This window comes from Grus americana, chromosome 17 (genome assembly GCF_028858705.1).
Source record: "Grus americana isolate bGruAme1 chromosome 17, bGruAme1.mat, whole genome shotgun sequence".
NCBI lineage: Eukaryota > Metazoa > Chordata > Aves > Gruiformes > Gruidae > Grus > Grus americana.
The window spans coordinates 4,856,998-4,881,891 of NC_072868.1; the positions used below are offsets into that span (position 1 = coordinate 4,856,998).

The following is a 24,894-nucleotide window of genomic DNA, read 5'->3' on the forward strand; positions in this document are numbered from 1 at the left end:
CCTTTTCCTCCAGAATAATCCTTCTCAGCCCCTTGGAAAATGGGTGGGTTTAGGGCGGAGTAGTGTAGTTTGGTGTGCAGAGCACTGGGGGCAACCAGGTACTGCTGTGAGCTGACCCTTCCCTGCGGGTGTGCTTAGCGCCTTACGTCCCCCGTTCAAGTTCTGCTGGTGGCCAGCCCTGACTCATTACACCATTAACTCTGCTGGGATTCTGCACTGAGCATTCAAGAGAGGACTGACTTAAAAAATCAGAGCTTTATTCCTTTGCCTGTGGGTGGAATTAAAAATGAGAGAAATTAAATGCTAAGCAGTTATCAAAATTTAGAATTGTCTCATGTAATAGCTTTACCCAAGGTCTTATCATATCTCTATAATGCCATCTTCCCTTCTATGCTTCTATCTTCCTGGGAAACTCGAGCAGTGTGGTAGCTCTCTGTTTATGTCCTTGCTAACGAGTCAACACCTCTAACGCTTTCAGCCTGAAATAGGTGTTTATGTTGCAGAGGTTTATGTAACATAAGTGGCAAGGGCCCAGTTTTGATAACTTCATCCCTAGCGATGTGCGTTTTCTTCCATACAGTCACCTTTATAGGAGCTGAATAGCTGCGTGATTAAACTCTGTTGTTATTAAACAAGCAGCAGCAGTGCCCTGCAGGGAAGAAGGGACACGGGATGTCAGTAAAAAAATCGACATGAAGCCCTCTGCAGTCTGCTTGATCAGACAGCAAATCTTCTCATTGGAACTAGGAAGTCACAGTTTTAATTATTGAGAAATGGAGGTGTATATGAACAAAACTCATCTATGAAACAGCTATCATCTTGTTCTTTGTTTCTTTTTGCTTAGTATTTTTCTGTAAGTTCGTTCTTGTGTCAAAACATATTAGAAAGACAAACTCTGTAGGAGAGTAATGTCTGTTATTGGACTAGCTGGTACGACTGGGAACCAGACACCTAATAAGCGCTCGAGCTCTCAGAGCAGGAAACTTCCAATTAATATTGATTAGAAAGACTTTTTCTCATTGCAACTACTGGAGCATAGTGATATTTGTTACTGTTGTCTTGATTTTTTGTTTACTCAGGATCTCAATGGAAAGATGGTCTTTCATTTATTCTATAACATTAACAAAGCTGGCTAACCGGAATACATGTGAAAGCAATTAGAAAAATCTTGACCTACAATAGATGCAGAGCCATACTCGGACTGATTGCTGAATCCACTAAGGACATAACTTTCATCTGCTTTGCTAAAAGCTCAGTAACAGTGGGAAAAGTCTGGGATGCTGCAAAATAAAACCCGAGTTCATGGCAGGAGTGACTTGTGCATCCCTGTCACTGTTTGTGCACGGGGTTTGTTCTCTGTATGTTCTCCTGCTCCGTTAGGTTGTCTTAATCCATCATTAAACCAGGTCTCAATAGCCTCGGGAGGCAAAAAAAGAAATCCCAGCGTTACTTTCAGTGTTGTGTGAGTTGTGTAATACTGAATGTACAACGAGGGCTAGATGCCTTAACCTTGAGTCTGTGTTTCTAACGTCAAGTAACTTTGATAAAGGGCTGAGCTTCTGGTGCCTCCTGACGTGTCCATTGGTGTCGCTTACTTCCCACTGTCCTTAATTCCTAATTATCTAAATGTTCATTTACGGATTTAAAGAGCAAAGGCATTGTACCCTCATTTGGAAACACTGGGCGCGTGTGATGGGCTGGACTCTGACGGCACTGAGAACATAACCCTGGTTATCAGAGTGCAGCTGCAACAGGCTCTTCTGTCCGTACACTAACGTGGCTATCAGGGCACCTAGCCGGTAAAGCCACCCCTATGGAGGAGAAAGCCCTAAAAATGGAATTTCTGTGTTTAAATCCCTATAACCCACTCCCTGTTTCTCATGCTGTGTGTCTGAGCTGTAGCTTTCCTTGCATACAGCTGCTCAGACCCGGAGTCCAGTCCCGTTAAAACTAACGGGGGGAACTTTCATTAACTGTAGAAACTAGATCTGGCCCTGAAAGACGGACAAAGGCTTCTAACACCCCTGCTCCTGGTGAGGCTTTTATGCCTTCAGCTATCAAATGTGTACCCTGCCGAGCAGCGTCGTTAAAGATGCATGAACTGTCAGGATCCCCGTTTCCTGATGGGGCAGGCGTGTGTGCTGCCCAGGGCTCGGAGCGGCAGCTCCAGCATTAACAGTCTCCTTGTGCTCCTCCGTTTCGCGGGTGGTCAAGACCTGATGGACTGGGAGCGTCTCTGCAGTCAGAGCGGGCAGGGACAGCTGTTTGGTACACCGGTGTAAGGACCTGCTCAGAGTCATGGTCACGGTCATTCGTGGGGTGCTGCTCCAGGAAACCAACAGCGTGTGGTCGTGCTCAGGAGAGGAGCAGGACCGGAGTGAAAGCACCAGAGCCATGGGGAACTCCCTGTGAATAAACTCATCTGGAAACTGGAAGACAAAGCTCCTCAGACAGCAGAACCGGGGGACAAGCCATCGTGTGGCTTGTTCATCGCAAGGGTTACGCGACGCAAGCGCCAGACCAAACCGAGGGCTTGGGGTTATGATTCAGGAAACCTGCTTGCAGCTTCTCTGTTTCAAAGGGCTCTGAGGCCGAGTTTCTCTCTGAGATTGGATTCAAAAATACATTAAACAATTGTATATATCTAAACAGAAATTCTAGGCACACCCTTAAACGTTTCAGTTTGTCAAATACCTGAATGCCACAGAGGGTTTTATGACCAAACGTTCTGTGTGTTTAGTGTAAACCAGATTATCATACAGTATTTGCTTAAACTGGGGAGAAAGCTCACAGGAGATGACAAAGCACTGATGGGTTTCAAGTGCAGTGCAGGGGAGATTTTAATTAATTGCCAATCAATGGCAAGGTGGAAAGCCCTTTAATGGCAGCAGTCTGTGACAGGTGGGTAGAAAATGTCGTGTTTCTCCTTTGACAGTGCTCTGACTTTTCCTCTAACCAGCACAATCCTCTGCAAAATTGACATTTGCTTTCAAAATCAGTGTTGCTTTTTGTATTTACCACTAGACTTAACGCTGTTATGTTCCTGTGATCTAGGGGTGTATTGTTGGGTCTGGACTATTTCCATACATTCACTTTATTTTTTAAACAGATTAAAGAAACCAGAGGTTAGAAGCGTGTAGGGCGGCAGGTGTTTCTTAGGATGGTGCAGACCCCGCTTTGCTGACGTACCAAACTTGCTGGCGCGGCTCTGCTCTGGGTTTCTGTGCAAGTCTCTGCTTTCTCTAGGTGTAGCCCCCAGGCTGGAGCGCAGGCTGGAAACACATAGCATGGCAATTATTTTCCAAATTTCTATCAGCTTTGTAAAATATAGGTGAAGGACTGCTCCTGTTCCACAAGTGAATTGTGGGCTGGATGATTTCTTCAAGGCCAGAAACTGAGAAATTCAAGGACGCTATCAGGAGCGATGGCTTATTTCAGTCATGAGAAGAGATGGATGTAGTTGCAAATAAAATAGCATCATCTTATCTAAAATCTAAACCGTCCTTCGGTTGTCCAGTGCTGATATGATTTAGGAGCATCTTGCTTTGCCTAATGTGATGTAATGTTCTAAAAGCCTTCAGCACTGACCCTAGGGCTGTCCAGAAATGCCTGTTCTCAGGTAGCCAGGGAGCCTTGCTTCTGATTCAAAGTCCTTTTGGAGGCTGTTTTCTGAGGTTCCCCTCCTCCTGAGTTGCTATCACGTTTAAACTCTCTACGACAGCATCTATTGCTAATATGTTAGTACAAGGAGCTTGTGCAGTACCAGAAGCGTGCCATGCTTTTATGCTTTGACTGTAAGTTGTCTCTAGCCCTTAAAACGTCTTCCCCTCAAAGCTTCTTACAGGCACAAAGGTATTGAATTCAACCAGCTTACTTCTGACCTTCAAAATTTCCAGCCAGATGCAAAGTTTGCACCTTGAGACAATCTTTCTAATTAATCTTCCCAACCTGCTGCGAAGAAGGTAAGTACCAGGCGCTAACTGCCACCCGAGGATTGGAGGAAAGAAACTAGATGCAGGGCTGTGATAATGTAAAAGGGTTTTTAGGCAGAAAGAAATGCTGTGCTGTCCGGGTGGTCTTCCCCCAGAAACTGCTGGAGGTGGCACCTACCCCACAAGTTTCTCTGCTGCAGGAGGAGGGAGGCCACAGCAGGGGACTTTAAGCATTAGAAAAGATGGAAGGATTAATTGTGAGATGAAAGCCCCTGTTACTGAAGGTCTGCTGCTGCTCCGGTGGGCTCTGTGCTGCTGCAGTGTAATTCTGGCTTGTCACCACAGTCGGGAGGAGGAAACCAGCACCAAAGCAAACCTCCCCTTCCCTCTAACCCCCCCAAAAGCACGCCCCCATCGGATTTCATGCCAGCCACTCAGGTGACCCTATGGGCAGGTTCACCCGACGCAAGGGTGCTGGAAGCACCTCTAACGAAAGGTACAGGCATCGGTGTCGAGGTGGGGCGAGAGGTGCCCGTTCCTTCAGCCGAAGGACGAGGAGGAGCACGTTGTTATTAAACGGGAACAGAGTTTCACACTCTGCGCTGGGCAGGCAGCCAGCTCCTAACCACAGGGATTTTAACTCGTAACCTTGCGAGCCGTGGATCTCTGCCCACCAGTCTGTAATATTTCTTTCCTGTCAAGGCATGAAATCTTCTATAGGTCAACCTGCTCCTGGCTTTTCAAGCGTTTGGAGAGGTTTACTCTCCAAACCTGCTCCTGGCTTTTGCGTCTGCAAGTGGCCCTTCTGGGAAAGTCCTGGACGCTAACGCTGTGGCGTTGCTTTGGGCTGCTGCTGCGGCTGGAGCTGGTACTGACCGTCTTGCTTGTAGAGAGTTGGCGTCTGTGCCTCCAGAAAAGAGGAGGAATGAGTGGAATGAGCCCTTGGTAAGGGTGAGTTGTACAAATATTGGGGGGTTGAACAGTTCATTTTTTTTCTTTTGGTATATTTACAAGGTACAAACTGCCATTGGTGCCATCTCAAGTCTCAGTTTTTCTGTAGTGGTGAGGATACACTTGGATAACTTGGACTGCTGGGAAGTCATGGTCCCAGTTTACTGGCTTATGCCCAGTTTGGCGTAGGCTTTCCTAGTGTGGATGCAGTGATGGTCCTCAAGGACAGGGCCCCTCCTGCTAGCCTTTGCAAAGTTGTGTTTGTAATGATTTGATGATCAAGAATGAAAGATGAATTACTTTTGACTTCTCTTGCTACAACAGTTTTTCGTTCTGCTATACCATGTTGGAGCCAGACCTGTGCACCCTCTCTTTTTGCCTCCTGGTTTATTCTTCATCTAATCTTTGATTTTTCTCTCATGGCCTTCTACTGAAATCAGCATGAATATCCCAGATCTAGCCCTCTACCCCACATTGCTGCTGCTGCTTTCAGCTTTCCCTTGGTGTCCTCCTGTGTCCTCTCTTCTCTTACTGACTTCCTTCTTCTAATTTTCCTTTTTCAGTCAGCTCCTGGTTATTCCATGTGCCCTTCTGTAAGACATTTAAGAGCCTTCCCATGACTTCAGCACTTTTCAAGCCCTTGAATCTGTTGTTTGTTTGCTTGCTGTTTGGTTTTTTTACAGAGAATAACCAATGGCAGTGTTCTTTCACTGTCATGTATCTTTCTCTAAGACAGTGTTTCACCAGTGACAATCCCCTGGTTTAAGCATCGTTTTCTTGTCCCTCGTTGCTTCCTTCTAGACAACCCACACAGCTGAATCACTCCTCCCCTTCCACCACCCCACATCTCCCCCTGCACCACACCACTCATTTCCTCCCACTATCTCTGTTCAAAACATCTTGCCCTCACCGTTAAGACTGCAGAACTTCCCCTTTCCTACAGTTTCCCCACTTTCATCTCCCTCACCCTGTCAGTGCTCTCTGTGCCTCCCCTGTCCAGGTGGCTTTACCTCCTGTGCTGGGCAAGCCCCAGTGCTCGAAGCAGCTCATGTTCACCAACCGTGACCAACTTCTGCCTTCGCTTCTTGTCTCATGGCTTGTTTCTTTTCCCCAGCCCTTAGCGTGCTGCCAGATGTTGCCCATGAGCATTGCCCAGCAGTGCTGGGACACCGGAGCACAGGTTGCTCCTCTGCTTTGCAGAAGCTCATGCTCATTTGCAGCAGGTGTAAGTATGGACGTTGTCTACTTGCTTGCCTTCAGCCTCGCTTCTTACTGACAGCGGCTCTTAGCTGGAATAAAATACATCAGGAGACTTTGAAAGATCATGAAAAGAAAACTTTGCCAGGGAACTAAAACTGCAGAGATGGAAGCGTAAATTGAAGAGGAGAGGTGAAAAATGGGGCAGCACCTTCAGCTCGTGCGTGGGGCTGCTGGCACAGCTCCTCCTACGGCGCTCGGCTCCCGCTGCAGCCTCCCTATGCTCAGCCAGCTTCTGCTTTGACAAGCTGTCACCACGCAAGTGTACGATGAAGCGGCAATCACAAGCACACGCGCTCTGCACGCCTGCAGAACAAGGACCTGATTTTTACTGTTCCCCTCACTTCTATGTTTTTCAGCTCCCAGCGCAGCCCAAGACTGGCAGCTGCCACTGTGCCTCTGAGTTACGGGGTCTGCTCGGTGTCCTTCAATCATTGCAGCTTCCTACCTAATTTTTTAATCCAGAAGCCTCAACTGGTTGCCAGCTTCTAGTCTGACCTCTGAGTAATTTATTTGTTACAAGAACACAAGAGAAAAATCCTGTTCCTAGAGCTGAGTGAAATCTTACCGGTGAATAGTGAACTTGCTAAGGAAAGGAATTTGAAGGACCAAAACTAGCTGTGCAATCGGATTGAACACTGGATGAGGTGGGCATGCTCGGAACTGGATCTTTGAAATGCTGGATGTTTTAGTAGTGCCTTTTAAGAAACTTCACTTTTGAAATAGCTTTTTTTTAAAAAAAAAAAAATCAAACTAAATCTTTATAATATTTTTAATTTTCACAAAACCAAAAACTTTATGCAGTGAATTTTGACTGCATTAGAAAACAAATAAATTGTAATCTTATTCTAGCTCCAAATCTTTGCATTGGCAACCGAATCAAGAACTTTGATTTGCTGGCAAAAATGAGGATGATGCAGATGCCTGTGGGCATCTCAACCCTTCCCTCTGCCCTGAAGATCTCCACCTTCTCCTTTCCTGGGCTCTGGGCACCACAAGAGCCTGCTGACATGGTAGCTGGTCTTATCTTCCCAATTGCAATGCTCATAACCCAAATTTGAACAGAAAATGAGTCTTTTTTTTTTTTTGATCCTCTAACTGTTAAGATGCATTTCAGCTCCTTACGCTGACTCACCAGTTTGGTGTGGAGCCAGTTGATTTATGTGACTCCCCCCATCATTACCATACGTGCCTCAGAAAGCAGCTGTGCTTACAACACATTTTAAATAAACAGACAACTGAATTATGGACTTCAGAGACTGGTCCAAAGTTGCTTGGCTCTCCAGCGCCCTGGGCTAAGGCTCCGGCTGCCAGACTTGAGCTTCAGAAAGCCTCCTCCGCTCTGCACAGCCCAGGGCTGCCAAGGTCTCTCTCTGGCTGGTGAGGATCTCAGTCTAGTTGCAGATTCATTACTAACCTTTAACTTGGCAAACAATTTTCCTATTCCTTCCATCCTGCACCTACACCTCTGTGGATCCAGTGAGGAGAAGGACATGGATGTACTTTCTTCTCATCAGCTTTGTTTTCCAGATTTTTCGTGTACAAATGCAGCAATAACACAAGTTTGTACAGTTAAGGCATGTGTCCATGTGTCACTTGGTGATGTTTAAAACACGGTTCTGCCATGTTGCAGCAGTAATATGGGAATTCTGGACAGAGCTCCCAGACACTCAGAGTAAACTCCCACCTTAATCAGACTTTCACGCTCTGGAGGATCCACTCTCACACTCGTGTACAATTGCAAAGATCCAGGTTTATTACACGTGAACACCTACCCGCACGTTGTCGTGTTCAAAGGAGCGAGTCACATTTCAAACCCAAAGGCATTTGTTGAGCTAGAACGTCAGGAGACGCAGAGCTGTCTCCCCGTCGATCTGCTAGGTCTGGGCGGAGGCCCTTTCCCAAGGAGAAATAGGGCTCATGGTGATTAATCCCCCAAACCTTCCGAAACCTATTGCACCCTGGAAAAGGCAACCGATCCCAGACACAATATCTGACAGCAGCATGAGGAATCCTCTCTGCTCCGCTCCCAGCCCATGCAGGGGTGACTGTGGGCTCCTGAGTGCCGCTCCCTGGCCCAGGAGGCTTCTTGGCTTCTCTCCCAGCTCCGGTGACTGGCTTTGACTCCTGGCCAGGACTCTTATCTGCCTCTCTTTGTCCGTCTATAAAATGGGCATGAGGCATACTTCAGGAATGGCATTTGTTTTCGGCATCAGTCACTGTGCTTTAAAAGCCAGACGTGAATGTTACATTGTCTTGGGGGTGGCTTTTAGTTTCTCCTAAAAAATGCTCTGGGACCCGTCCCTAGCATCAACTCGCTCTATAGCAAACAGGAACCTGCTGCCGAGCTTGGCTATTTACACTGCAAAGAGGGCAAAACAGTTTCTAACCCGGATATCCTCCCCGGACCTTCCAACTTCAGCGCAGGCAGCAGCATCCTGCACCTCGTGCCGAGCCAGAAGTCAGAGCAAATCTTATCTACAGCCACACTCGGCAGCCTCAGGAAGGCCGAGGCGTGACTGCAACCCTCCACCAATACTTGAAGACCTTTGGGTTTGGGTTTTTTTTCATATTTATGTATTTACTTTAATTACCCCCCAGCCCCACAAACAGCCCCACCCGCCCGAATGCGGACAAGCTCTCGTTTTTCAGAGGCCCTCCCCGCACCGCGCGGGGGGAGAACGCTCCGCTCCAGCCGCTCTTGCGACACCCCCGGGGATGCTCCTTCACTCCGCGCCTTCCACCTGCCGGGAGGAGCGGGCTGCGGCGCGCCGGTTCCGCGCCCCCTCCGCGGCCCCACCTCGGGGCGGAGCTGCGGCCGCAGCCGGAGGCGGGCGGGGGCCGGGGCTGCGCGGCGCCGCTGCCTGCCTGCCTGCCTGCCTGCTTCCCTGCCTGCCTGCTTTCCTGCCTGCCGGGGCGGCGGGAGCGCGGCGCCGGGCCCGCTGCGCTGCGCGGAGCTGCCGCGGGTGAGTGCGGGGCCGGGGGCGCGGAGCCGGGTGGGCGGCAGCGCGGGGAGCGGAGCGGGGCTGGCCCGGCCCGGCGGGGGCAGCGGCCGAGCGGGATGCTGCGGGCGCGGCGGTGGGGCTCCCCGTCCCCCGGGCAGCCGTGTGTCCTCCCCACGCCGGGCGCGGCCAGGGCCGCGGAGCGCTCCGCGGGTGCGGAGCGGGGTCCCCGCCGCGGCCAGGGCAGCGGCTGCAATCACGGCGCGGAGTTTCGGTAACTCCAGCCCTGTGCAATCCTAGACCGGGCTGGCGAGAGTCACTTAGGGAAGGTAGTCCGCTTCCTTTCCCGGGTAGCATCAGGCACCCGGCTAATCCCTCATTAAATTTGGCTATCCTTATCTTGGATGCATCTAACGATGAGGACGCAGTTACCCCTTTAAGGCAGTTTTTACTCCATTGAACGATTGGCGTTGGTGTTTAAAGTACACGTTTGTACTGCGGGTCATCGTGGAAACACAAGATGCTGAGGATGTGAATTTCTTGGGTTTGTTTGTGGGTGGGTTTTGCTTATTGCAGTTAGAAATCCTCTCCCTTTTGGCATGATGCGAGTGTGGAAGAAATGTACTGGAGGTAGCACACATACAAGCAACCGTAATTCCTGAAATGGCATCAGGATTGTAATTGCTGGTTTCTGTGTGAGATGGTGAAGGTCTCTCTCAGAGAGAGTCTCCTTCAGATACTGGCAGACCAGGTGAACTTCAGCCTGAACTTCAGCCCCTTCTCCAGCTCCAGGGTCTGAGGTGTCGGTGGTGGTAGGGATGCTCAGTTGACTCTATTGACAAGCCAACAAGTTCATGTTTATATCTTTACTTACCACAAAAAGATCTTTTCTGCACAGTGATAACTCCTCGAGGAGGAGGATGCTTCAAGCTGCAATGAAGTAGCAGAGAAGGTGGCTTCTCACAAATTGTCAAGGAAAGCAGAGGGCTCACAAACCTTGGCGGGGGGGGAAAGCCCAACAACCCTCTTGGTTTGAGCTCTGCTGTGTTCCCTAAGAAATGCTCAGGGAACCTCAGGAGGAGCAGCTGCCCGGGCTGCCCTAGCTTTCACCTTGACCCAGCCTTCCTTGGCGCGGGTGTCCTGAGCCCCACCATTGCTGTTGAGTGCTTTTTCACAGGCGGGAGGGCCAAGCGCTGTTATGGCAGAAAGCAGAAGGGGTTTTCCTGGCTGGAACTGAATTTAGTCTGGAGGGGGACCATGTTCATTGTGAAAGATGTAATGTATTAAATCCTGAATGTGAAGAATACTTTTTCACTTATGTTTTTCCCTTCCTTGTTTAATCTCTACACTATTGGTTGGACCAAAAACTGTGGATGATATTGAAAATACTCTTATTACCTTATTTATATGGGTTTTGCTTTAAGTCCTGAGATCTCTTATGAGGTTGGGGGCGGGGGGGGAAGCAGCTTATTTTCCTTCTAACTGGTAAACATAAGTGACTTTCATAAGAAAAATAAGGTTTGAAGTGTTGAACTTCAGATATCTGTGGTAGATGTGATGAAATGCTGAGATACCGCGTCTTCTTTTTGCCATCAAGGTCACGTGTCCGGGCTGCCCATTTCTAACAATGTCTTGTTGTTGAGTCCGTCGTTGAAGGAAAAATGACTCTGTGTGAGTGTGCTGGTACCAATTGTACTGGCTCCTTGGTGCTTCTGCAGCCACTTTGTTGGGACCTTATTTTCGCTTGGTTTAATAATTTATAAAATGCCTGTTGCCTCTAGGCACATTTCATCCAGTAAGAAGAAAAACATCAACCAGTGTTTACTGGTTACGGAGCTTGAGGTTGACAAATAATGAAGCTTTTGTGAATGAGGGCATGTCTCATTTTTATCTTACATAAACTCACGAAAATACAGGGTTTGTGCTAAAAGTCCTCTGGGGATGTTACCCCTTTCTTATCCCCATCCTTCAAAAGGTCTCTTGCCCCCTGGTGACTTAAAGTGGGTTTTAACTGTGACCTTGCTTAACCTGGTTTTGGGTCTGCTTCTCCTTTTTGGTTCCACCTATGTCTGGCTCAAGTTTGGCAGCTCTCGGGTATTTAATGGTTGTGAATTAAGATAGTGAAATCAGGTCCTACATCTTCCCAGGTTTCGTTTCTTTGGCGTGAAAGAGGTCAGTCTCTTTTTGGGCAATAAACTGCCCTCTCAAATCCTCTGCCAGATCCTTATGAACCACTATCATTAACTGCATTCTAAATCACTCATTGAGCTGGAGGGGGGAAAATTGGCCGGCAGTTCATCTTGTCTCCTTTGAAACTGCTAAATGATGATTCAGTGACCTTAGTGGGCAAATTATATCACCAGCTAATTGGCCTGAGAAGAAAAACTTGCCTGATATCAAACAAAGTGGCTGCTGCTTTTCTTCACTCTGAAACCCTCTGCTGCCCCAGGTGATACCTCCAGTTTCAAATACTTACGGGGTTTTGTTGAGGCACTGGAAAGGGGACGAAGTAAACTCTTCTGTTAGCCATACCTGTGCATGGTACCTGCTCCGCCTCCAGTAGGTTTTGAGGGTATCATCCCTTAAAATATAAAAATGTTAACATTTCAAGCTCGCCTTTCTCTGCGGATAGGCCTCTCCTCTTCCTCCTCAGAGGGTGAAACTGCTCACTGGTGTGTAATGTTTTTGGAGGACTTGGCTCCGCTGGGGATCTCAGCAGAGCTGAATTTAGGAAGGAGGCGAAAGCATGACACAGCGGCCCCGCTCATCACCTTGCTGTCCCTGTGCCTGCTTTGGGAAAGCCCTTTTCAGGAGCGATGTGCCTCTCCTCAGACATGGCCTGACGCTGGGAACACTGGTCAGGATTAGTCCCCGCGTGGGCAGCGAGACGTGCTGTACGGCTGGTCGGACCGGGGAGAGCGGACGGTGTGCTCTGCCGGCGCTAACGGTCAGTCTGACCTCGCTGCTTGTTTGCTTGTTGAAAATAGTTCAGGGCTGGTGGCTTCCCTGCAAGGAGGGCTGTAACTGCGGGTGAGTGCCAGTGTGGAAGCATCCAGGCATGGCGCGTTCGGCTCTCCTTGCTTAGAGAGCTGCAGGAGTGAGCCGGGATGTGTGAAAGGGGTCAGCTGTTGGCTTTTTGCAAGGCTGTTAGTTGAGTTACACCACCTCCTAGGATGGCCTTGCCAGCTGGCTCATCCTTTAGGGAAGTTTAAAGAGGCTTATCGCAATCTTACTAGAAATCTGTCGTCTTCTATTAATCTACTTGTCTCTCCTCATCTCCTTTCCATGTGCTCCCCTGCTCATTCATCTCGACAGCGCCATTCTGCCTGTGCTGCTGCCGGATGACACCAGCTGTGCTGCTCACCAAAGTCTTGTTTAGGGCATGTTCATTTGTAGACTGTCATTTTTTGCTGTCCAAAATGGTTTTTCTTTATATAGATAGATAGATGCTATATTTTAAAATTTTTTTTTGAAGGTGGCACTCCTGAAAAGACAGCAGAACCTGGGTGCTTTGCTGGCTGGGGTAGAGCTGCAGGAGGATCATGGTACCCAGGAGCAGTCAGGCTTGAGCTCGGGGTAAGCCAAAGCCCACTCCCACGCCAGGTCGTGCTCGGCGTGGAGCACAGCTTGCCTTGCCGCTGGCAGCAGCGTAAGGGACTGGTAATTGTGGATGTGAATCACTGGCTGCCTGCACCTTCCCCTCTGAAATCAGGATAGTTCCCACTTTGCGGGGGGTAGCGCTGCGCTTGGCTTGAGCAAACAGCACAGATGAAGGGCAGCAGAAAAAAGTGTCTAACTTTGGGAGCTGAGAGGGGTGAATGCTGCACCCCGAGTCTCATGGCAAAGCAGGAGAGCGTTCATCAGAGAGAACCGATGATGCTGGACTGAGTTGGAACTCGGTGGCACCCCTCGGCACCTCTGCCAGCTGGGCCAAATGTTACTTGGAGTAACGTGATTCTTCCTAATGGACCTTTTCCTTGCAGGTCTCACAGAAGCGTGTCGATACTGGGGTTAACAGCCACGTAGGCACCAAGGGGAAAAAACCAAATAGCTTGAGGAAGGCTAAGCCTTAATACCCATACAAAGCAAACAAATGGTGTATCGTTTGACGTGGATTAGGTGAGCTGTGAGATCTCTGGCTCTAGAGGCCCGGGTAGGAAATGCAAAGCCTTTGACAAGGGTGGCTTGGCTGTCCCTGCTTCCAGAGACAGCATCCGCGTGCTGATGCGGGTACCGGCGCTGCCAGGAGTCGTGTATCTGCCTCTCCCCTCGACTTTCACAGGGATGCGCTTTCCCCTGCACAACACATTGTTTGCTATCCTTGAATGATGCTAGCTGGCAGGGAAAGAGATCAGTGTGGGTTTTTTTCCAGAATAGTCAGCTGATTTCATCCCATGGGAAGTGTTTGAAAAGCAGGAGACAGGTGGGTTGGCATTCCTGCTTCGTCGCCTTCCATAATTCCAGCAGGAGAAGGATAAACCGAGAAGTGCGGTTGCTGGGTGCTTTTCTATGTTTGCATTTGAAAGAGCTTGATAGGCTGTGATTAATGAGGCTAAATGGAAGCTTGATAAATAGTAAATTCAAATGAACCTCAAACAAAAATGGCTTTATAAGAAGGCTTTTGGTTGTGTGCAAAGTGCAGACCATGGATTTCATCTAGTGCTGTTTGGTTTATGGTTGGCAGAGTGCATTGCACGGGCTGTCCCTGCTGAGGGGTGTCCCTGTGTGCCTGCTGCAGGAATAGCTGCTGCAGGTCCAAGCGGTGTCTGCAGACCCTCCTGCAGGCAGTCGTTTCTTTCCTGGTTTAGGTTCGTATAAAATTCCTGAATTTGGACTTTTCTGTGTCCCAGAGCCCCCCATGTCCCCATATCCAGGCTCTAATTGAGGATGCTCTAAAAGCAGCAGGCCAGCTACCATGGCCTTGCAGATCAGAACCATTGGCCTAATCTATTTTTAAAGTGAATTAAACTAGAAAAAGGTACTGCCACTCTAGAATAAGCAGCTACCTGGGGAGTTAACCCAGAATAGTCGTTCTGCTTTGAATTTGCACCCTATCTCACTTCAAAATAACTTTCCATATATGCAAGCTCCATAGGCACAGAATACAGGACATGACTTAAGCAAGATCACCCAACAGAGCTAGGAAAACATCTCATTATTCCCGACGTCAGTCTTCTCTGCATCACCTCCCGGTGATCTGCACACGCTCTTTTACTTAGGCATCCTTTTCTGTAATAAATCTGCCCTGTTTCTTGCTCGATCCCCTGCAGAGACCCGCACTCCTGTCCCACCCCCAGCTCTGCTTTGCTGTAACACCCTGACTGCCAGCTTCCCGCAACCACATCTGCTCTCCTCCCCTGTCCTCTGGCCGGCTGGTGTGCTGGTCGCACACGGTGAAACGAGCATCCTGAGCGCTCATCTCCCCAGAGATCTGCGGCAAGGTTGCTCAAAGATCTTTTCTTAGGCTGGATGGGACCTTATGACCTTTCTCGGTGAGTCAGAGCGAGCACTAGGTAAGATGCAGCATCAGGTGCCTTTTTCTGAGCCGGGGCTGATAACCTGAGCTGGGCATAGGTGGCAGGCGTAAATTATTTGCAGCGGCTGACCCAGGCGCTGCTCTCGTGCTGTTCTCGTCTTGCGTTGGCTGGGAGGAGGAGTGGGGATATTTGCATGATGTTTTGAGTTGTGCTGAGACACTCTGCTGTTACACCGCTCCTTCGGATTTGTCAAGCTCAAGTTAAATGTATATAATTTTAACATCTCATGATTCTTTGGGGGCTGACTCATGGTTTTTTGGCCTGAATGAATCATAGCTCTTGAACTCCATTGCTAAATTCATTATGCAACAATTACAGGGTTGGAAATGCCACCCTAAGTGCACACAAACAAGCTGGAAGCAATTTTCCCTCCTTTTCTCTCACCCCGTGTTGCCAAGAGACCTCCCTTGTGTGTTAGTGCTGAGTAGCTCTTGCCTCCGCCCTGTAGGTGAGGGGCTGCTCGGCACCCTACATCTTGATGCTTTGCCCTTGAGCTGGAAGGGGCAGGAGGTGCCGGTTGGGTATTTCTGGAAGAGAAGAGAGGGGACAGCCTAGGAGGGAAGGCTGGAGATGCACAGCTTCGCTCATTGGCACCAGTTTCCTTAATTTTGTCCCAGCTGCTCCATGGGACGTTACGGTGTAGTCATGGCACCTCTAACGTTCTCTATGGGAAAACCCCGAGTATGAGGCGTTGCTCTACAGTGGCTCCATGTGGCAATATTGGATGTTGGCAGTGGTTCACAGGCACAAATTCAGCTTGATTACTTGCTCAGCCGCTCAAAGGTCAAATACACATCGGAGGAGAAAGACCAAGGAAGATGTGAGCCCCATGCTGGCTGTGAAGTGTCAGTAATACTCACCATTGTCTTCTCTACTTTATGGTGCTAAGCTGAGATTTGGGGATTTGGGTAGGGCTTGGCTTTTTATTACTGAGGCCTTGAGCAAGAGTTCAGCTGGTATGTGAAATTAAATGGGGCTTTGTACTGGGAGGGCTTTGCTTGCTGACTTGCTTAACCCACCAAAGCAGCTGGTGGGAGCTGTGCTATAGATCTGTTGGTGGGATGCAGAAGGGCCATCTCCACCGTCTGCAGGATCAGATCAGATTTCTGGCTTTAAGATGCCCCTGCTATCTGAATTTGACTTTTACTACTGGAACACTGATTTTTTTTTTTTATTTTCTGCCATCCAAATAAAACTGCTCCTCAGAACAAGTACTCAGGTGAGGTCCATACAGGATGGCAGGGTGGGTACCTCTGCCCGGGAAGCCCTCCAGAAAGTCTCCCTTAACAGCAGCCGTTCTTCCCAGCTGAGCCCCGGCCCTTAGATCTCTCTGTCTCTGGGAAGAGTCTCCCCCTGGGCACGTCTGGCTGTTCGCACGTCCCGGCACAGCTGCGCATGGAAACAGCAGAGAAGGAAGGCTGAACCTTGTGCTCATGGGTGGATGAGTAGAGGGACCTTGGTTCTCCTTGGCCTGTGGCGGCAGAGCCCTGGTGCTTGTAATCCCAGAGGTGGCAGAAGCGAAGTAAGAACTAGACTGACGAGGAGGAGAGCAGGACCAGCAATTCTGGGACCATGTTCATAGTCAAGTTAATGCAAAGTATCCAAAATCATATTTTCAACCTAAGGAGTGGTAAATATTTGATGAAACTGAATGTCAGAGCGACTGCATTGTCAGAGCAGCAACTCAAGCCAATGTACCATCTCTGACTGTGGCCAAGAGTAGATGCAGAAAACGTAGAAAGTAGGGCATGTATGGTGACGTGCGGGTTGATAACTGCGCCTAAAAATAAGGTACTTTAGAAACACAAAATCTGCCTCGCAAGCAAGGCAGTGGCAAGCTGCTCTGCGTGTTTGATTTAAGGCTGAAACTGGTGAGGTTGGCACTGCAGAAAGCTGTGCTAACACTTTGTTGGTATTTTGCTACCAAAACATTTTGTTTCAATCTGATGGTTTGCATCTAAGATAAGGCAAGTTGCTCCGGAGCTGTGCTTGGGCAGAGGTGGAAGCGAGAGGCCGTGGTGGGGCTGTCGGCGGAGGTGCTTTTCCTCAGCCAAGCCCCACCGGCAGCAGCCTGCTTTCTGTGCAGGGTTTCTGCTGATCTGCGTTTTAAGGAGCCTTTGTCCTTTTGAAGTACTCTGGTTCAACTTTCTAGAAGATGGGCTTCTTATATTCCTGCCGGCTTCAAGGGAAAACGGTCTTGATTGCCCTGCAGTAACAGTATCTGGTGGTGCTGGTCTTTGCTGCCGTTGTGAATGGGCTGGTACCGGTACCCTATAGAAATTATACGATGCTGCTTGTCGGAGTGTTGCGGGAGGGTCTGACCCACTGTGCTGTAGGTCTGTTAGTGTCAGATCAGCAGCCTCAGGACCCCCTTCTTGCATGCTGGTGGCTGACCTTGACCTGCAAAGGCTAGGTGGACAGGAGGATGAATTGTTTTGAAGTGGAGGGGGGCGGCACGTGTGTGGTTTAGCAGTGGAATAAATAAGTCATTGCGGAGTTCACTAAGGTATAAGGGCTGTGCCTTAGATAACAAATCCAGATATTCAAGCCGTATGGAGCAAAACATCCCACGCTGTACTGTGGATAATTCATTTTTCCCAAAGTCTCACCTCTTTACTCTCCCAGCAGAGCCTGTGGGCACCCCGCTGGTCCCTGCACAGCAGAGGCAGGTGGGCAACACCATCCTGAGTAGACGTACGGGCTCCCTGATGGATGCAGGATGGGTCAGGGGGCACCTTTTTGTGTTATTTGGTTAAGATCTTTTGAGGATTATTGGACTGGTTATAGATATGCTCATGTCCATAAGCATTAGAGTTGAAAGCAGTTTGTTAGCAATAATTAAATACAACTGCTATTTAAAAAAGGATGAATCAGATTGTTGGGAAGAGCATCCTCTCTTAGGTCTCCCACAAATTCAATATTCTTCTTGTCAGGTGCGTAGCAGACACTTTCAAATCCTGCCAGTCATATCCAAGCCCACCACAGAGCACCACATCGTCCTGACAGCAGCGCTTCTTACCAGTCTCTCAAAACCCTTCTTCACGCTGCGACGGGCTGTTTGGCATGTTTGGCTCCAGCACTTGGGTGCTCTGAGTCTGGCGGTGGTTGTGCCCAGCTGGTGACATCTACCTCATGTCTGGGGGCAAATACCTGGTGCTGACGCACTCCATGGTGTGCTCCTGTGGTCTTGCAGTCTGGAGACCTCTTTCTTCTGCACAAGCTGGTGCTTCCCTCTGGACCTGAGCATAGATCATTTCTGTCCTGTGGTCCAGGTGTCCAGCTTGGAAGTAGTTTATTATCTCTTGGCATCAATGTTGGTATAGGAAACTCCAGTACAGATGTGCAGGGGCAAGTCTTCTCTTGCATACCAGTGTCATCTTGCAGTGTGAACCCAACACGCATTGTCCCTTCCTCCCATCTGACTGTTCTTGTGGCGGCTTCGTTGGGTGCTGGCGTTGTCACCACGGTGCTGTAAAGCCGGCAGAATCATGCCTTTGCCTTGGAAAGAGAAGAACAAGGCAGGACTCTCTTCTGGTGGCAAAGAAACCAGAAAAAAAATTAAAAATAGAGGTACATAGTCCCATCGGATGGTAACTCCTTGGGGGGATGCTGTGTCCTACAGCCATGGGGGCAGGTGAGGTGCCTGCTCTCGCTGTCACCTCCGTGTGATGCACCTCCGGATTGCATCGCATTGCACGGAGGTGACAACGAGAGCGGGTATCCCCTAGGAAAGGCAAATCCCTGTCAATAGCTGAGAGCCTGCAAAAGCCCCGCCGCCAAAACATCTCACGTTGGCACGGCTTGAGGTACCTAGGAGCTGTAAATGGAAAATCCAGGCACTTATCTAGCTCGTTGCTGCGCCAGGATAGGGCTGTTCCCGGGATTTTTATTTTTTATTATTTTCCGTGGGCCAAAATGTGTTTAAGTGGCTTTAAACAATGGAAGGATTTCTGTTAAAAAGACTGGAGTGCGGGCGAATAGGGCTTTAATTTGTATCTTAAGGGAAGGGTGTGGGCTCTTGTGATGGTGTTTTTGAGATTCCGTTGGAAATTAGCGTTGGGTGTTGGTTTTTTTTTCCCATGTCTCATTTTAAAACTTGTTTTGGGGAAAAAATTGTTGTTGTTTTTCAAATTACAGATCTCTAAATGTGTAGTTTAAAATGTCAGGAAGAGGGATGCAGTTTTGGAAGACTCCACACATCTGTCTGTTGCAGGGCTGATAAAAAAATGGAAGCTTTAACCAGAAAAACAAATAAAAGGAGGTAATATCGCTGTCACAGATGGGTCGGGCTGCTTTCCCTGCAGGTGTCTGCATTGCAACCCCCACTCACATATAATGTGCTGTGGAAAAAAATAAATGGAAAGCCCAATCGGAGACTTATGCCCTCAATTAATTTTTGTTCCACATAATCGGAGCTGCTGCATGCCTTTCCTTCAATATTTAACTGCCTGGCTCAGAAGATGGGGCTGCTGTCGTGCGAGGGAAGTTTGGGATTCGGTTCATGTTTGCACAGAAATCCCTTTCTGATCTTTCTTTCTTTGCCTGAGGGCAGGGATCCTGCTGCTCCTCTGATGCTAGAGATAAATTTTGTTAGCAGACACTTGTCTTTGGGAGAGCAAAGGGGAGAGGGGAGTGGTATGTAATCTTGAAGGAATAGAATTTCCTTGTCTTCAAGCATCGTCTTTTCTAGAGTCTTACGGTGCTGCCTCGAGCCTGTCTCTGCGCCGTCTCGGGTACAGTTAGCGGGGAGCAGAGGGGAGACCTTGGCTCGTAGTTTGAAGTATACAGTCCTTGTCTAAGGAAAAAAAAAAAAAGAATTGCTACAATTAGTACATGCTCTCTGCAGATTTACAGGCTGTGGAATAGTTTTCTCTATTGCACTAGGTTAAAAGGGGATGGCTTGTTTTGGTGTGTAGTTTGAAACTGAGCCCCAAACTTAGTTTCTGATTTTTAACTCAATTCAAAATCACGGTTAGATTTTTCAAGTTCAAACCGATTGAAATGTTCCCCTCCCTTCTCTGCATGCCAAGCTGATGGCCAAGAGCCCGGGGTCTCTGTTTTTACTGATTCACCGATTGACCTGAAAGCAGGAGGCAAACCCGAGGTTTCACCCTCGGAGAGCAGAAAGGGGGCTGAGCAGTTTCTGCAGCTCCAAGGCACCCTCAAAGGTGCACCCAGCACCCAGACCACAGCTACGCTCACCCCGGGGGCTGGAAGAGCCCACGCTGCCCGTGGACATGGAGGGAGAGCCAGCGGGAGCAGAGCTCAGCTGCATCTCCTCGGGAGCCTGGGTGGTAAGTAGGATGCAAGGGAATAAAAACGGAGAGGGGAGGAAAAACCCCAAACTTGTAGTGAACATAAAAAGTATCTGCGTAGAAGTTCTGCGTTCAGAAATGTACCTAGGCAAGGACAGGTTAATGCAGAAAAGTGGCAGCCTTGAGAGGTGTGTGGAGCAGACGTAGGAAAAAGCATTTGCTCTGTGGAGCTTCTAGAGTAAGGCTTTCTAAAACGCCTCCAAGTCTTGCTGCCTTGCAGTGGGAATTGGGCGTAAGGAGCAGCTTTGCACAAGAACCACGTGGAGGGAAGCAGACGTTGAGTTGGTCTGGCTCTGATGCTCTGGCTTGCTCCTGAATCAGGTGTGTAAGCTGTGCTTGGGCTTGCGTCCTGCTAAAGCAGAGCCCTCCGTGGCTGCGGCCATGTCCACCCAAAGACCCAGCTCTCCAGCTATCGATAGGAGCTTAATGGCCAGCGTATATACGTCTGGGGACCATCACCAGAGCTGTTTTGCTCATCGCTGGGGTGCCGCTGGAAAAAGCAGCGTGTTTCCAGACACGCCGATGTGAGGGAGGACTGCTTGGCACAGAAGTTCTTTTTTTGTTCTTTTTTTTTTTTTTTAAGAAAGCAAAGAAAGTCAGCCCATGCTGCAATATTGATAGGAAAAAGAATGTATATTGTGCTGTGTTGAGTGTTTACAGGAAATATACAGTGAAAATACTGAGGGGCTTTCCTCAAACAACTGCCAATATTGTTAAGAGTGGAACAGGGAGGAGAAAAGAAAGAAGCACTTTAAATTTTTTATTACCAGCGTTGGCTCCAAAGAGATTTTTATTTTTTTTTACTTGCTGTTTTGCTTTTTTTGCTGTATTTCATTCCCACTGCTAGGAAGGAGCTCACTGAAGAGGGAGAGATTATCTGGAACTAGAGATAAAGCAGCCAAATCAAAATGTTTTTAATTCTCTGGGGAAGAATTTAGCTTTAAATTCTGAGCTTTCCATTAAGCTAGAAAAATAACTTACGTTGATGCACCTTCACCACCAAACTTACCTTTACATCAGGCAGCACTGAGACTTCCTTTGCTGCAGCCAGGTAAAACAGTATCTTCACTTTAAGAAGGTAATTGGGGCACAGATTAAGTTACTTACTTTGCATACAAGAGACCTGTGGGAAAGCCAAGAGTCTCTCCCCAAACTCCCGATTGCTGATGAGATCTCTCACCCAGAAGGTTTCTGTACCTGCTCTTCCTCAGCAGCGCTCCAGGGCAGTCTGTAGAGTTGTGTTCCGTAAGGGATCTTGGCTGAAATATCTTTTTTTTAAATTTGTTTTTGTTTTGTTTTTTCCTCCAGTGATGTTTCCTGCCACTTTCACCTTCATTCCTTCAGGAAGAACCATTCATTTGGTAGCGCTGAGCATCTGCTGCTTAAAATACTGCAGAAGCCCTGAGCGAGGAAAGGAGCTGTTTGCTTCTCAGATACCAATGAAATTAAATCATGCAGCACCAATCTTCATAATTTTCACTCCTCGGTGTGTTCACCTGCAGGTGCTGTGGGGTTCGCAGCACGGTGCAGGGAGAATCGCATGGTGCGTGCAGGAAGAATTTGCTACCGGAAGCTGTTAGAGTAGCACCGAGGGACGAGTAGGGATTTACCAATACCAGTTGCTCCAATTGCTGGAGCACAGGACTAGAAATAATAATCCTGAGGTGGTGGTGTAGCTCTTGCAGTGAGTTTGCTGCCTGAAGTCAGACGAGTGACCTTGTTCTGCATCCATCTGCTCATCAGTGGATCCTCTTGACCTCTGGAGAAGGGTTTGTTGCATATTATCTTGAAAGTACTGGCTTAGGTGCGTGTCAGGCTGTTGTTTAATGGGCTGAGGAATAAAGATTTCAGTTTCAAAAAGAAATGAAACCCTTCAGGAGGCTGGAAGTGCTGCGTTTTGAATTGCTTACCACTGTAGCCCTTCACCGCGGGTGTTCTCTCCTCCTCCTCCTGTGGGCTTTGCGGGAAACATGACTGTCCCGTAGCATTGCGGGGGGGGAACCAAGTGTTTTGGGGCCAGGATTCCTTGGAGGGGCAGGTGTGTGTTTGTGATTTGATCTCCCCTTCCCAGTTTGCCGTATGGTTGCTGTTGGTATCTGATCCTCTGTCTGTCTTCATTTGGAAGACCCAGCGGCTGAGTCCCCTGTTAGGAGCAGGTAAGGTTATAATAGTTTGAGCAGTTGTGTGATAAAGCTTGATGTTAACAGTGCTCTAATGAAAAGTTTTTTCAAAAGGCTGAAGGAGACAGAAGCAGATACAATTAGGAAAGAAATCCTGGTTCTAGGCTCTGGTGGTCTTAACAAGAAAGACCTTCTTATCTTGATGCACCTTGTACTAATTAAAAAACCAAACAACAAACCCCCAGAGCTCTTGATCCAGAACAGGGCTCGCTGTTCCCATCAGCAGGCCAGAAGAGGGGTTTGGTTTCCCATCTTCCCGACGGGACTGCAGATCGCTGCAAGGAGCAGCTTGCGTGACGGTGGTGGGGTGGGGAGTGCCTTGGCAGAGCCGGCGGGTTACGTTAGGAAATGACTTGGAGCGGGTTCCTCTGGGGAGGGCAGGGGGGATGCTGCTGCCCTTCTCACCTCCCGTCTGGGCTGCGGGGAGGGAGGGAACGGACCTCGGCTCTGTGTGTCTGCTTAGCCCCATGGCATGTCCACGCTTTGGGGCAGCCCTTCTGTGTCCCCTGCCTTGTTCTCCCTTGGGGACAGCTGAACTCCTGTGCTTCTCTCTTCCTGCTGCTCCTGCCCGTCCCTCAATGTGTCATCTCCCGCTCTCGGTGGCTCTCTGGCCATCTCTGGCCGGTGTTACGGCTGCTGGGTTTCCTGGGCTGGTGTTATGGGCAGCTCTGGTGCTTCCTCCAGACCTTGGGAAGATCCTGGCCAACAGCAGAAACAGCAGTACAGACCATGCATCTCCAGCTGGTTTGTATCACCAAGCAGTGGTGATCCTGAGGGTGATGCCCAAAGGAGAAGCCTGGGAATTCTTCATTTGTGCTTGTTGCTGGAGGATGGGTTCAGCACAAGGGCTGCGATGGGCTGGTCATCTAGCATTTCGCGGGGCAGGAAGGGCACTGATTGGCCTTGGCCCTCGTAGGAAGCAGAAGGGGTAAATTTGGCAATTCCTCACCTTGCCATGGTGCAGGAGTTGGTGCTGCCGAAATAAATAAATCAGGCAGCCACCTCCTCTGCAGGCTGCTTATGCGCTCAGATCCCTGCTATAGGCTTTCATGCTTGGTTTCCAATTCCAGCTGAGAGAAGATTAGCCTGGGATGAGGAGGAGAGGGCTATTTCTGTCCGTCTTCATGCCACTGTCTTGACTTTATGCTGTAAACGCAGACGCTTCACCTAATCGGTTGGGCCTGATCCTGCCCGCGCCTTCCCACAGGCAATCCAGTGACCGAGAGCGATCCCCTTGACGTCAGAAGTGGCTGCTCACGTGCCTGGATCTTGAGTTTTACCTTTGCTTGAATGATGCACAACTTAGTTCGGCAACTAGAGAATTCTGTTTCGTTTTAAGGAGTCCCACTCAAGGGTTGCTCTGCCATGGTTTGTGTTTATTTTTTTTGAAGTGGAATAAAACCGAAGTCAATTGATGACACTTAAGTGAAGGACTCTCACAAGTGTTTGTGTTCTGCTTCGGTGTCATGCTGTGTTTTAAGTAGTGCCTTGGGGGAGATGTGACGGAGGATTTGCAGGTCTCAGCTCCAGCTTCATCGTCTGGCAGGGAGACAAGGAGGCTCTCCAGCATCACTCAGCAACGGGGCTGATTTAATGGATCCAGCTCCAACCTCAGCAATACTGTGGCAAAGTGTCTGCAAGTTGAATGCTTTGTAGGAAGGTCGAGGGGGGCAGCTCTGATCGTGTGTTGGAACAGGAAGATAAATGCACTCAGTTTTCTCCTTTGCGGGATGCAAGTGCCAACCTCTGAATGTGAGATGGGAAGAAGAGTGTGTACAGGAGACGCGGGACCCCTCCAGGCAGGGTTGGTGGTACGGGGTAGACAGCTTGTTGCAACCACTGACTCACTAAACTCTCACTTCACAGAATCACCATTTCTGCTTGTATTGCAAGTGAGTAACCAGTGCCCTGAAACAGTCCTTTGAGCTTAGTGAGACAAATCTTGTACTAAGGTGAGGCAAAATGTAGAGGAAATGCAAACTTTTAAAAAAAAAAAAAAAGATTGCGTTTGCCAATACTTGCATTCCCTTTGTAGGGACTGATCTTTGACACGGCGCGAGCAGGTCTTTCTCTGCCAGAGCACTGAGAGGACAGCGATGGCACAAGCGCAGTACAATAGCGAGCGTCTTGCCTTCCTTTTGGCCCCTGAAATAGTCACCCGTTGTCCCTGCGGGGCTGGGGGCCGCGTGTGTCTGGCAGGATGCTCTTGGCACGGCAGCAGGCAGATCTGCTGAGCTCACGGAAACACAGTGTGGTCAAACATGGGAAACAGCACTTTTTTTTTTTTTTTTCTTCTTCTTTAAATAAAACAGAAACCAAAATGCGATGCCTTGCAAACCACAGACACCCACATAGTCAGCTTCTGCGTCGCTTTGCAGGTAAACAGATGCTGAGGCCTGGAACTGTGCTATAGTTAGGCTGGCCAGTTTGTGCAGTGAGAAGTCAATGTGCTGCTGCTTTGGTACAAGGAAGAAACTAGGTCATCGGAAAACAGGCAGCCGGAGCGATGGAGCCAAATTCTTTGCAAGGCTGTGGGGTCTGTGGAGGGTGCTAGGGAACTTGAACCTAAGTCTGGGAGAAGTTGAGCTGTGTCCTCTTCAGGAGGACCTCTCAGTGGTCTGACCTCTCTGCCCCTTTAGAGACTCATTTGCTGGTTGGTTTGAGGAGACGCTGGTTCCTGGTACTTGTGGGAGCAGATGATGTCTCTTGGTGTTCGTGGATCTCCCCTCTCCATTTCATTCCCCTCTGTAGCCTGCTTGAATCCCCCTTTTGTTCTCTTG

At 49.0% G+C, this 24,894-nt stretch overlaps 1 protein-coding gene across 3 annotated transcripts in view; it reads left to right on the forward strand.

The window, feature by feature from the left end:
* Positions 1–8,979: 8,979 nt before the first annotated feature.
* Positions 8,980–24,894, forward strand: part of PPP1R16B (protein phosphatase 1 regulatory subunit 16B) — a 59,640-nt gene continuing 43,725 nt past the window's right edge. Inside the window, exon 1 of one of the 3 annotated variants that reach the window (XM_054845706.1) lies at positions 8,980–9,106. The gene's annotated coding sequence lies outside the window, so the exon portion shown is untranslated. Of the gene's footprint in view, positions 9,107–12,640; positions 12,659–21,504; positions 21,704–24,894 lie in introns of those variants that run through there. The other 2 variants (XM_054845707.1, XM_054845705.1) reach the window with 2 other exon arrangements.